The sequence below is a fragment of the Mytilus galloprovincialis genome, chromosome 3 (genome assembly GCF_965363235.1).
Source record: "Mytilus galloprovincialis chromosome 3, xbMytGall1.hap1.1, whole genome shotgun sequence".
NCBI classification, from domain to species: Eukaryota; Metazoa; Mollusca; class Bivalvia; order Mytilida; family Mytilidae; genus Mytilus; species Mytilus galloprovincialis.
In genome coordinates, this window is record NC_134840.1 from 61673879 (window position 1) to 61688906 (window position 15028).

Sequence of the window (15028 nt, forward strand, 5' to 3'; positions counted from 1 at the left end):
GCTGCTGCATTTCTTCATGTTCAGTTTTGTCCTGATTTACTAATTGTACACATATTTGAACTCATCTATGCAATTATGTCTGTCAAACCAGCCTCTAGTCTTTTTTCATTCAAAATACACCTTCAACGTAGGAATATTAGTTCATATTGTGACTTCTGCAAATTTCATCAATAGGTGTAAAAAACATGAAGTGCTAGCACGTTGTGTGATGAACTTTATTGAACGCTATGTCCTTTGAATGACAACGTGCATGATAGGCAAACCGATTGCCATCATTAAGAGAATACAAAATTAATCACAATTGCTTTATGCAGCCACAGTAATCATGGTAATGGTAGGCTGAAAAAAAATTAAGACACTTTCAAGTTTTCTGGCATATTACATAAGCAAGAGGTTTGGTTAGCCATAACACCAGGTTCAACCCATAATTTTTTTTTCTTAAAATGGTTGTTGATGTGGTTTCTTTTTGTAACCCGGATTTGTTTTCTCTAAATCGATTTTCTGACTTTTGAACAGCTGTATCATTCTAATGTCTTTATTTCAGAGATTTAATTTGGGAATTTTAATAATAGGTTAAGTTTTCATCAAATACTATAGTGATTCATTGTCATACATTTTGAACTGCAAACTTTTTAACCAAATAAAATTTGACAACTCTTGATAACAAAAGAAAGACACTTCCTAAAGTAATCTGTTTTGCCTTCCTAGATCTTGACACATCCTTTTAAAAAAATGTCGAATTGTAAAAAGAAAAGATTATAAAAATCAATTCATGTACATGTTATTTAAATACAAAAAGTTCATAAATCTTTGTAACAGCTTTTTCTTACCTAAAAGTCATAAATCCTTATGGACAAGCTGTAATGCTGTACCCTGGAATATGAAAAGTCTTGGTCAATTAAAATTGTTAAAAATACCGCTGTTGGTATATTAAAGTACATTATATATAGATCTTGAGGCTCCAAGAAGCCTTTGTCGCTCACCTGATATGTTTATATACAATTGATACATGGAATAAAGCAACCGTTATACTTTTGCTTTAGTTTCAGAAGACTTTTGTAAAAGACTACAAAAATTTATGAAAAATTGTTAAAAATTTACTTTAACTCTTTCCTCAATGGATTTTTTTTTTGCATACTTGATTTGCATAGGATTTTTCAATTAAATGCTGAAAATATGCTCCAAAGTATTCATGCATTAAGAAAAACAAATATTTTATCAAATACATTTTAGTCAGATATTCTTATGAATATCCTTTTAATATTGGATACAAATTTTATTAAGTCTGATGCAGACATTTCGTAGTCAAAGCGTTTCAACTGAGGTACAACACAGTGGCTCAAAAGGCGTCATTATTACAAACATTTACAAATTGTTAAAAATTCACTTTAAAGGCAATATCTCGTTAAGGGTCAATTGACCATTTCGGTCATGTTAACCTTTTTGTAGATCTTACTTTCTGAATATTATCACTGTTTACAGTTAATTTCTGTCTATAATAATATTCAAGAAAATAACCGAAATCACCAATTCAGGGGCAGCAACCTAATAATAGGTTGTTTGATTCATCTGAACAATTTCACCTCATTCAGATTTGCTCTAAATGATTTGGTTTTTGAGATATAAGCCAACATCTACATTTTACCCCCATGTTATATTTTAGCACTGTCATCCATCTTGGCAAGCGGGCTTAGTCATCAAACACATTTTTCAAACTGGATACCACATTGATGATTGTGGGGAAGTTTAGTTGAATTTGGCCCAGTAGTTTGTGAGGATAACATTTTTGTAAAAGTTAACAGCCGACGACGGATAACATCAGACAACGGACGCCAAGTTATGAGAAAAGCTCACTTGGCCCTTTTATAACATATCAAGGTAAAAGGAGGAAAACATTTCAACAAAACAAACACATAATATCTACGTAATCAATTGAAATCTTTAAAACATTTAGTCAAAAAATAATACTGAAATAAAATCAAGATTGCTATGCGGTGATGAAACGTCCCCTGCGCTATATAAATGAGGAAATTAATTGTCACAATGTGTAACTGTGGTACAATAGACAAATATGGTTTAATTCTTACAAAAATGATTGGATCAAAATGGTGATCAACTACACACGATGGCAAACAATCCTACCAAGTATGAGAGCTGTCTGTCAAATGGTCCCAGGAGCTGCATTCACAAGGTGATACTATTACAATACTCTTTCTTACCTGAAAAGTCAGTTCCAATGGCTACTAAACATCAATCCATAATGGCAAATTATAATAAATACTGGCCTGAAAAGTAAAATGATAAATGATTCGAAATTGTTAGAAAAAAATCAGTGTTCAAATATACATATATATATATATTATAGGTATATTATTGCGGATTCCTATATTTTTTGTAGGGAACAATTTCAATGGATTGAGGAACAATTGTAGTTTTGTTGGTCACAATTTCCAAGTCAGGAATATAGCAGTTGTTGTCCATTCATTTGATGTGTTTTATCATTTGATTTTGACATTTGATAAGGGACTTTTTGTTTACGAATTTTCCTCAAAGTTCAGTATTTTTGTGATTTTACTTTTTTTCCCCATGTATTGATGAACAATGGTATTTTTGTGGGTAACAATTTCAATGTATTGAGGAACAATTGTATTTTTGTGGGTGACAATTCCCATGAATTGAGGAACTATTGTATTTTTTGGGTGACAATTCCCATGGATTTAAGTCAACAGCCTAAAATCTAGTTTTCTAAAGAAATATTTTAATTTTAATTCTAACCTTTTTTTTTTATTATATTATATGCTCTATCAATTATCTTCCATTGAATTAAAACTTCCCCTTTGAGATAAAATCTTAAATTTTATCTTTTAGATTTTTTTTCCTGATATAAAATTTTATTCATGAACAATGGTTACAAAAAACTTAAAAATGTCAAACCAGAAAACAGTGGGATAAAAACCAGCTTAAATTGGAGGATTTACTTCTTCTATGCCCATATGAGAAAGTAAACGCTAGATTAATTTTGATAGACAGATCAATGGAAATGAAGTTCCAGACCTTTGGTTCAGCTGAACCAAAATTGTGATAGGAAGATGGTATATCACACTAGAAGTCTTATACCTTCCAAATGAAAGATCCTAGAAAATATTTTAGTCTAGAGGATAGCTGACCTCAGGTCTTCCGCTTGATCCGATTGCAGAAAACCATAGTGGTGATGGATCGATTGAGAAGATGGATGTCCAAGATACTGATGCTGTGAGGAATGTTATATCTCACACTATCAGTCTAATGCATTCCATATGAATGATCCCTGACAGTATTATAGTCAAGAGGACAGCTGAACCCAAATCTTCTGCTTCATCACATGGCAGTACACCAAACTGGTGAAGTGTAAAAGAGAAGAGCATCCCATGCTTTTATGGTTGATGTCCAGGATACTGATAATGTGAGGAAGCTTATATCTCACACTATCAGTCTAATGCCTTCCATAAGAAGAATCCTAGACAATTTTATTGTCAAGAGGATAGACATGGAAGATTGATGTCAAGGATACTGATGGAGTGAGGAAGATTATTTCTCACACTATCAGTCTAATGTCTTCCATAAGAAGAATCCTAGACAATTTTCTTGTCAAGAGGATAGACATAGAAGATTGATGTCAAGGATACTGATGGAGTGAGGAAGATTATATCTCACACTATCAGTCTAATGCCTTCCATAAGAAGAATCCTAGACAATTTTCTTGTCAAGAGGATAGACATGGAAGATTGATGTCAAGGTTACTGATGGAGTGAGGAAGATTATATCTCACACTATCAGTCTAATGCCTTCTATCAGAAGGATCCTAGACAATCTTCTTGTCAAGAGGATAGACATTGAACATTGAATTCAAGGATACTGATGGAGTGATGATTGTTATATCTCACACTATCAGTATGATGCCTTCCATAAGAAGGATCCTAGACAATCTTCTTGTCAAGAGGATTAACATGGAAGATTGATGTCAAGGACACTGATGGAGTGAGGAAGACTATATCTCACACTATCAGTCTAATGCCTTCCATAAGAAGAATCCTAGACAATCTTCTTGCCAAGAGGATAGACATGGAAGATTGATGTCAAGGATACTGATGGTGTGATGATTGTTATAGCTCACACTATCAGTATAATGCCTTCCATAAGAAGGATCCTAGACAATCTTCTAGTCAAAAGGATAGACATGGAAGACTAATGTCAAGGATACTGATGGAGTGAGGAAGATTATATCTCACACTATCAGTATAATGCCTTCCATATGAAGGATCCTAGACAATCTTCTAGTCAAAAGGATAGACATGGAAGACTAATGTCAAGGATACTGATGGAGTGAGGAAGATTATATCTCACACTATCAGTATAATGCCTTCCATATGAAGGATCCTAGACAATCTTCTAGTCAAAAGGATAGACATGGAAGATTGATGTCAAGGATACTGATGGAGTGAGGAAGATTATATCTCACACTATCAGTATAATGCCTTCCATAAGAAGGATCCTAGACAATCTTCTTGTCAAGAGGATTAACATGGAAGATTGATGTCAAGGACACTGGTGGAGTGATGATGGTTATATCTCACACTATCAGTCTAATGTCTTTTATAAGAAGGATCCTAGACAATCTTCTTGTCAAAAGGATAAACATGGAAGATTGATGTCAAGGATACTGATGGAGTAAGGAAGATTATATCTCACACTATCAGTCTAATGCCTTCCATAAGAAGGATCCTAGACAATCTTCTAGTCAAAAGGATAGACATGGAAGACTGATGTCAAGGACACTGATGGAGTGAGGAAGATTATATCTCACACTATCAGTATAATGCCTTCCATAAGAAGGATCCTAGACAATCTTCTAGTCAAAAGGATAGACATGGAAGACTGATGTCAAGGACACTGATGGAGTGAGGAAGATTATATCTCACACTATCAGTATAATGCCTTCCATAAGAAGGATCCTAGACAATCTTCTAGTCAAAAGGATAGACATGGAAGACTGATGTCAAGGACACTGGTGGAGTGATGATGGTTATATCTCACACTATCAGTCTAATGCCTTCCATAAGAAGGATCCTAGACAATCTTCTTGTCAAGAGGATAGACATTGAAGATTGATGTCAAGGATACTGATGGAGTGATGATTGTTATATCTCACACTATCAGTATAATGCCTTCCATAAGAAGGATCCTAGACAATCTTCTTGTCAAGAGGATATACATTGAAGATTGATGTCAAGGACACTGGTGGAGTGATGATGGTTATATCTCACACCATCAGTCTAATGTCTTCTATAAGAAGGATCCTAGACAATCTTCTTGTCAAGAGGATAGACATTGAACATTGAATTCAAGGATACTGATGGCGTGAGGAAGATTATATCTCACACTATCAGTATAATGCCTTCCATAAGAAGGATCCTAGACAATCTTCTGGTCAAGAGGATAAACATGGAAGAGTGAAGTCAAGAATAATGATGGTGTGATGAAAGTTATATCTCAGACCACCAGTCTAATGCCTTCCATAACAAGGATCCCAGACAATCTTCTAGTCAAGAGAACAGCTGATCTCAAAATCGTCAGGGTCATTCAATGACCAAAAAATCCCAAAGTGGTGAAGGGGAAAAGCAAATTAGCTACTTATCTTCAATCAAATTTCAGGAGGTAGGTTAGCCTATATTCCTTAACAATGGTCAACAATGGTTAAGGAATATAGGCTAATTTAGGGGCCAGCTGAAGGACGCCTCCGGGTGCGGGAATTTCTCGTTGCATTGAAGACCTGTTGGTGACCTTCTGCTGTTGTCTGCTCTATGGTCGGGTTGTTGTCTCTTTGGCACATTCCCCATTTCCATTCTCAATTTTATTAGAACTTCAGTTCCATTGGATCCGTCTATTAAAATAGGATCTGCTTATAGAAATCTTTTGTTTTTAAGATGGGAGGTTCAAAACTCATATGGCTATTGTGAAATGAATTTTCCAAATCTAACAAGTTTATATCCCCCGCTGTTTTCTTGATAAGTACTATCTAATGTCCTTTCTATAGCTGAATACTTACCATTATAAAGTACAGGTCTTACCAGCCTCTCCTTCATCTCACTTTTACTAAAAAGGTTAAGGGTGGACTTGACCCACTTTGGAATGTGCGTGTGATTGGAAAGTTTTCCTCTGTTAAATGTGATTTCTAGTTCATGTGACCTTTGAATGAATATTATCTAAATCATTTATGGTATAAATATACTTGTAACAAAAAAAACCATATTTCCTAGGATTATCTAAACTCTGACATTCAAAAGAGAAAATATAAGAAATTAAGTCCAGTATCTATAATTTTGATGTACAATAAAATGAAATGCATAACCAAAATAAACTCATCATACAAACAAAGATGGTGGTCCTCATACTGAGTCCTATTTTTTTTACCAGATTATAAATACAGTAGAAGGTTTTGGTAATTAGTTATATACCTAGTGGTGTTTATAATTTAGTATTTTACCAACAAGAATCCAATAGTCTATTTTCATATTACCAACTTTTGACCTTGGAGAATAAATAAAGGTTACCTTTTCTGTGGAAGGACATCCTGATATTCGCTTTAGGAAGAGCAACCTACAGAATTGAAATTAAGATTATGATTGGTACAAACAGTGATGAAACATGACACACAAAAACCCTGTTAAGTTTTCAAATGAATAATGGTTCACGAACGTAACGTTCGTTTCTTTTTCCTGTTCTGGTATTTCAAGGTGTAGTTTCGTTTACAATAGAGCTATTAAACTCCGTCGTTTGCTATCAGTCTAACCAAAAGTTGTCTTGGAATTTCTCGAATAACTAGACACACAGAAACAATAAAACTACCATTTCTAACTCTGTTTACTTGTGTTATTTGAAATTTTGTATTGAAACCCATGAACTGTAAAGTTCAAGGTAATAAAGAATTTGATAACTTATGATGCGCCTTACTTACAACAAGATTGAACACTCTGAAATATCTCGGTTGGTTTACTTAACATTGATTTTATGTTGAAAGTTTTCCAGATAAAGGTTTAACTAGATGATGTCAGACAGTTTGTTGATGTGTCACACTTTTGTTTTTCATTCATTTTTGTACATAAATTAGGCCGTTAGTTTTCTCGTTTGAATTGTTTTACATTTGTCATTTCTTGGCCTTTTATAGCTGACTATGCTGGACATTGAATAATGCTCTATGAAAATAAGGTCAGGGTCAGATGATAGCTGACAGACAGACATATACACCTTAACAATCATTCCATATACCAAATTTAGTTAACCTGTTGATAATAGTACTTGAAAAACAGACCGAAACAAAACTTAACCATTGAACCATGACAATGACATCAAGGTGAGATGAAACCTGCCAGACTGACATGTACCCATTACAGTTGTTCAATACACCACATATATTTGACCTACTGCTGATTGTATTTGAGAAAGGGACCTAATCACTTATCCTTAACATTTTTCACGGATCCATGAAATAAGGTTGCGGTCAGGTGAACCCAATCTGTCCAACATGTAAAAGTTGCAAGGAACCCATATATCAAAATGGTAATGCTATTACTCATAATGAGTGACAAGTTCAAATGACAATTTTTTTTTCAAGTAATTACTCCAAAATATATCTTGATGTCAAATATACTGTTCCCGGGGTTGCTGAACCATAAAAATGAGGTGTTGGACATATGACACATGGAAACTTAATAACATGAGGTATAGAAAAGAAGATGTGGTATGATTGTCAATGAGACAACAATCCACAAAAGACCAAAATGACACAGACATTAACAACTATAGGTCACCGTACGGCCTTCAACAATGAGCAAAGACCATACCGCATAGTCAGCTATAAAAGGCCCCGATAAGACAATGTAAAACAATTCAAACGAGAAAACTAATATCTGCATATAAGATATGAGGCATCCAGGTTTTCTACCCACTGAAATATAAAGCTTTAAATGCCACCGGATATTAAAAATTATGTGTCGCATACTGTGACTTTCATTTCCGGCTAAACAATAACTGAGAAGATATAATGCTTCCTTGAATAACTTCATTTGGGTGGAAAAGCTTTAACAAAAGCATCACTTGACAATTATTTTTTTTTTCAAGTAATTCCTCTAAAACATATATATTGATGTCAAAATAAACTGTTCCCAGAGTTGCTGAACCATGAAAATGAGGTCAAAGGCATTGGACATATGACACATGGAAACTTTATAACATGAGGTATCTGCATATAAGATATGAAGAATCCAGGTTTTCTACCTACTGAAAAGTAAAGCTTTAAATGCCACCGGATAGTAAATCAGAGGCTCTTAAGAGCCTGTGTCGCTCACCCTGGTCTAACTCTTTGTGCATATTAAACAAAGGACACAGATGGATTCATGACAAAACTGTGTTTTGGTGATTGTGATTTGTTTTTATAGATCTTTCTTTACTGAACATTCTTGCTACTTACAATTTTTTCTAACTATAAAAAACAGCCGTTTAGTTACAAAGGAAAATATTTTCAAAATTTACCAAATTAATGAAAATTGTTAAAAATTGACTTTAAAGGGCAATAACTCCTTCAGGGGTCAACTTACCATTTTTTGGTCATCTTGACTAATTTGTAGATCTTACTTTGCTGAACATTATTGCTGTTTACAGGTAATCTCTATCTATAATAGTATTCAAGATAATAACCAAAAACGGCAAAGTTTCTTTAAAAATTACCAATTGGTGGGCAGCAACCAAACAACCAGTTGTCCAATTCATCTGAAAATTTTAAGGCAGATAGATATTGCCTTGATTTACTATATAACCCTTTCAGATTTGCTCTGAATGCTTTGTATTCAAAGTTATAAGCCAAAATATACATTTTACCCCTATGTTATATTTTTAGCCATTGTGGCCATCTTGGTTGGTTGGCTGGGTCACCGCACACATTTTGTAAACTAAATACCCTAATAAAGATTGTGGCTAAGTTTGGTTAAATTTGATCCAGTAGTTTCAGAGTAGAAGATTTTTGTAAAAGATTACAAAAAATTACAAAATTAGTAAAAAATGACTATAAAGGGCAATAACTCCTTAAGGGGTCAACTGACCATTTTGATCATGTTTGACTTATTTGTAGATCTTACTTTGCTCAACATTATTGCTATTTACAGTTTATCTCTATATACAAGATAATAACCAAAAACGGCAAAATTTCCTTAAAATTACCAATTCAGGGGCAGCAACCCAACAACCTGTTATCTGATTCATCTGAAAATTTCAGGGCAGATACATCTTGATTGGATAAACAATTTAACTCCATGTCAGATTTGCTCTAAATGCTTTGGTTTCAGTTTCAGAGTTATAAGCCAACATCTACATTTTACCCCTATGTTCTATTTTGGTTGATTGGCCGGGTCGCCGGACACATTTTTTAAACTAGATACCCAATGAGGATTGTGGCTAAGTTTGGTTAAATTTGGCCCAGTAGTTTCAGAGAAGAAGATTTTTTATAAAAGTTAACGACGACGGACGATGAGGACGACGCTGGATGCCGTACGCCGGGTGATGAGAAAAGCTAACTTTGCCCTTTGAGCCAGGTGAGCTAAAAATATGTGTCACATACTGCGACTTTCATTTCAGGCTAAACAATAACTAAGAAGATATAATGCTTCCTTGAATAACTCCATTTGGGTGGAAAAGCTTTAACAAAAGCATATATTTTGTATGAAGTAAGAAAGCACTTGAAATTAAGAAAAAAAAAATAAGCAATCAAATCTTTTTTTTTTCTACATAAGCTTAAATACCCCCACATCCTCCATATGAAAACCAAAACTCACAGCATAGTTTTTGTATCTGAAATATTTTTAAACCCATTTTTCTGCTCATATTTTATTTGATTTTTGGCAATTATGAACTTAACCTTGATTGTAGTGACCTAAAAATCAAAAGGATTATTTCTCCCTTAACAAGTAACCATATATCAAAGTTAAGTTGCATTCTAATATGAAGATAAGCATATGAAAGAGAATATGACAGACAGAAGTGAAAAACTATAACCCCCAGCTATTTTATAGCATGGAGAAGGAGTATAACAGTTTCTTCTAGATACATGTACTAGCTTTTGATCATTAACAAGCTTCTGTCTAAGTTTGATACAATTCCAGGATAGGTTAAGAGTTACTTTTAAAACTTTAACTGTAGAGTGAATGTAATGTTAACTGGCAGAAAAGTCAAATACAGATAAACAGGATTTTTTTATGCTTATAAACAAGCTTGTCCATTTTTGGTGTAAGTTGTAAAAATTCAAAAACTTTAACCATAGAGTGGTTATTAGTGGACACTGCCGTTGCTGACCACTGATTGAAGGATGGCTATGTCTCGCTTTTGCGACAAAAGACACAATCTCAACAAAAATAGGTACTTCAAATTGTAATAAAAAATGTTAAAAAAGTCAAATGTTATAAACTTACCTGTTTGCTTGTACTAGCCTCCTGAACTGTGGATTATCTGGAATAAAAGGTGCCTGTAGACCAAGACAAATCCCAACTGTAATACACCTGTCTCTTCCTTTCCACATACCAGTTCTAAGTTTCTTTTTGGCACGAAGTATCCAACCAAGTTGTTATTTTTTTTAAAGAATAGAAAAGGTAATTAAAATGGATGAAAAGTAAAATATCCCATTTACACTTTCGATAAAAACAATAAAATATCCCAAATTAAAATTTGTAGAACAATGTATAAATTATAAAACTAGAAATTATTCCCATTAATAAATCAAACACTTGTAGGCAGGACTATCATTTTCAATTGAAAAGACCCAAAAACATAATGCCATTATTGGGGCACAAAGTTATAAAAATTAACCAATTTAATTTTTTTGATAAAATCAGTTTAACATCCCCATTAAAATTTGTTAAAAAACAATAACATCCCCATTTTAAAAACTTTACAAAAACAGATTTACATCCTTTTTTATTAACTTTATAAAAACAGTTAAACATCCCCATCTAAAAACTTTACAAAAATAGTTAAGCATCCCCATTAAAAACTTTTCAAAAACAGTTGAACTTCCCCATTTAAAAACTTTACAAAAACAGTTAAACATCCCCATTTAAAACTTTACAAAAGCTGTTAAATATCCAAAATAAACACTTTACAAAAACAATTAAACAACCCCATTTAAAAACTTTACAAAAATAGTTAAACTTCCCCATTCAAAAACTTTACAAAAACAGTAAAACATCCCCATTTAAAAACTTTACAAAAAAATTTAAACATCCCCATTTAAAAACTTTACAAAAACAGTAAATCATCCCCATTTAAAAACTTTACAAAAGCAATTAAACTTCCCGTTCTAAAAACTTTACTAAAACAGTTAAACTTCCCCATTTAAAACTTTACAAAACCAATTAATCATTCCTATTTTCAAACTTTACAAAAACAGTAAAACATCCCAATTTCAAAACTTTACAAAAACATTTAAACATCCCATTTCAAAACTTTACAAAAACAATTAAACTTCCCCATTTCAAAACTTTACTAAAACAGTTAAACTTCCCTTATTTAAAACTTTACAAAAACAGTTTAACTTCCCAATTTAAAAACTTTACAAAAACAGTAAAACATCCCCATTTCAAAACTTTACAAAAACAGTTAAACTTATCCATTTAAAAACTTAACAAAAACAGTTAAACTTCCCCATTTAAAAACTTTATAAAAACAGTTAAACATCCCCATTTAAAATTTTACAAAACCAATTAAACATCCCTATTTAAAAACTTTACAAAAGCATTTAAACATCCCCATTTCAAAACTTTACAAAAACATTTAAACTTCCCCTTTTAAAAACTTTCCTAAAACAGTTAAACCTCCCCATTTAAAACTTTACAAAACCAATTAAACATCCCTTTTTAAAAACTTTTAAAAAAAAAACAGTTTAACTTCCCAATTTAAAAACTTTATAAAAACAGTAAAACATCCCCATTTAAAAACTTTACAAAAACAATTAAACATCCCCATTTAAAATATACAAAAACAGTTTAACATCCCCATATCAAACATTTACAAAAGCAGTAAAACATCCCCATTTAAAAACTTTCCAAAAACAATTAAACTTCCAACTTTAAAAACTTTAAAAAAAAACAGTTTAACTTCCAAATTTAAAATCTTTACAAAAACAGTTAAACATTCCCATTTAAAAACTTTACAAAAATAGTTCAACATGCCTATTTAAAACCTTTCCAAAAACAGTTAAACTTCCACATTTAAAAACTTTACAAAAAAAGTTAAACTTCCCCATCCCAATTTCAAAACTTTACAAAAACATTTAAAAATCCCCATTTCAAAATTTTACAAAAACAATTAAACTTCCCCTTTTAAAAACTTTACTAAAACAGTTAAACTTCCTTATTAAAACTTTACAAAACCAATTAAACTTCCCCATTTAAAAACTTTATAAAAACAGTTAAACATCCCCATTTAAAATTTAACAAAACCAATTAAACATCCCTATTTAAAAACTTTACAAAAGCATTTAAACATCCCCATTTCAAAACTTTACAAAAACATTTAAACTTCCCCTTTTAAAAACTTTCCTAAAACAGTTAAACTTCCCCATTTAAAACTTTACAAAACCAATTAAACATCCCTTTTTAAAAACTTTAAAAAAAAAACAGTTTAACTTCCCAATTTAAAAACTTTACAAAAACAGTAAAACATTCCCATTTAAAAACTTTACAAAAATAATTAAACATCCCCATTTAAAATATACAAAAACAGTTTAACATCCCCACATCAAACATTTACAAAAACAGTAAAACATCCCCATTTAAAAACTTTCCAAAACCAATTAAACTTCCCACTTTAAAAACTTAAAAAAAACCAGTTTAACTTCCAAATTTAAAATCTTTACAAAAGCAGTTAAACATTCCCATATAAAAACTTTACAAAAATAGTTCAACATGCCTATTTAAAAACTTTCCAAAAACAGTTGAACTTCCCCATTTAAAAACTTTACAAAAACAGTTAAACATCCCCATTTAAAACTTTACAAAAGCTGTTAAATATCCAAAATAAACACTTTACAAAAACAATTAAACAACCCCATTTTAAAACTACAAAAACAGTTAAACATCCCCTTTTAAAAACTTTACAATACCAATAAACATCCCTATTTAAAAACTTTACAAAAACAGTTTAACATCCCCATTTAAAAACTTTATGAAAACAATTAAACATTCCCATTTAAAAACTTTACAAAAACAGTAAAACATCCCCATTTCAAAATTTTACAAAAACAATTAAACAATTTTATGAAAATTAAATGAGCCAAATTAATTTTAGTCAAGGTGTTGGGTACCACCTTAAAAACTTTCCGAAAACAGTAAAACATCCTCATTTAAAAACTTTACAAAAATATTTAAACATACCCATTTAAAAATCTTTACAAAAATAGTTAAACATCCCCTTTTAAAACTTTACAAAAACAGTTAAACATCCCCATTTCAAACTTTACAAAAGCAGTTAATATTTTTTTTTACCAGCAACCTCACTCTGTCAAACTGAGCCTCCTCACTCTCAGTTTGTGGATATGTTGTGGTACGTATGGTAGGGGACGTTACTATACCTAAAAGGGAGGTATAGTATCTGTGAACCCTAAACACAGAAGGCGACTTAACTTCCCATACGTGTACACAATTATCCAATCCTTACTGATACATAACGTTGCCATGTTTTTCATGTCTGTCACCAAAAATGATTTTAAATGTAACAACTGAAGAACCTACTGTAATTCAATAATATCTGTAAAATAATATAAAAGGTTTTTTCTTGGTATTATAAAATTCAAGTTTTGACCAGTCAATTATCACTGAACCAGTACATATTTTTGTTTTGGTCAAGCAGAAACATACCTCCGGTTGCGGGTTTTCTGGCTCCCTGTATTGAAGACCCAATGCACGGGGGGGTCTCTTCCTATATAAAGGTATATACATATGTGCCGCTGGAATGGGTCCCTTTTTTGATCCGTCAAATATATCAATGGGGTGCAATTTTACCGAGGAAATATATCAATAGGTAGTAATTGACCGATTGTGATATATCAATGGGTGATAAATATATGAATGGGTTATGATTTCGCTGTGAAATATATGTATAGGTAGGGATTTCACAATTATTCAATATATGAATGGGGGGTGTTTTTAAAATCCCAGCTGCACACCTGTACCCAAAATCCCATGTTGAGACCCCCCCGTGACCCAATGGCAGCCTTCAGCTGTTTTCTGCTCTTAGGTCTGGTTTGTTGTCTTTTTGACACATTTCACATTTCCATTCTCAATTTTATTCTTGAAAGGTTTTTGAAAGTATGGGAAAAGGAATGACCATACTGTAAACACAATGTGACAGAAACTCAACAATACAGCTCAACCAGAAATACGGGAAGATGTCAAAATAGTTTTTAACAGTAAACTATCATAACTTATAGTATTAATGGTATTCAAATGTTATATGGTGAACTTTCTTTGGTTTTAAAATCCACGATAATTTATTATTAATTCATTATCTTTGATCCATGGTCTTTAGAAATAGTAATGTCTCATTGGCAATCCTACCACATCTCCTTATTGGCTGAGAGGTCAACTGTAGTATTTTGTGATGCTTACAAAATCATACATACAAAAACATCTTATAGAATCTTTTAAATAAAGATAAAGTAAGGATACATATATATATACATTTTCGAAATGTCTATTTGTGTGGTATGTCTCTAAGCACATCTATCAAGAATCAGTATATAAGAATTATGTAATAAGTGGCATGAAAAAAAAAAAACTTTTCTAACATTTCCTTTTTTTCTTTAATAGATTAAAGGTTACAATCATGTAACTATAAAAAATACTAAGAACATTCTTCATTTCATACAGAGAAGTTAGCGTCTATAACAAATTCTCTTCAAATCACAAAAAGAAAGTAAAATTAAGATATTAATGTCTTTTAATGCATG

General features: G+C 32.0%; 2 long non-coding RNA genes across 2 annotated transcripts; both read right to left on the minus strand.

The window, feature by feature from the left end:
• Positions 1-831: 831 nt before the first annotated feature.
• On the minus strand, positions 832-6136 carry LOC143066508 (uncharacterized). The gene is made up of 3 exons (XR_012975641.1): positions 6086-6136; positions 2220-2285; positions 832-873 (listed from the first exon to the last, which is right to left on the minus strand). It is a non-coding gene; the product is annotated as an uncharacterized LOC143066508 (long non-coding RNA).
• LOC143066507 (uncharacterized) lies at positions 6134-11693 on the minus strand. The gene is made up of 3 exons (XR_012975640.1): positions 10497-11693; positions 6591-6636; positions 6134-6225 (listed from the first exon to the last, which is right to left on the minus strand). It is a non-coding gene; the product is annotated as an uncharacterized LOC143066507 (long non-coding RNA).
• Between the last annotated feature and the right edge of the window lie 3335 nt (positions 11694-15028).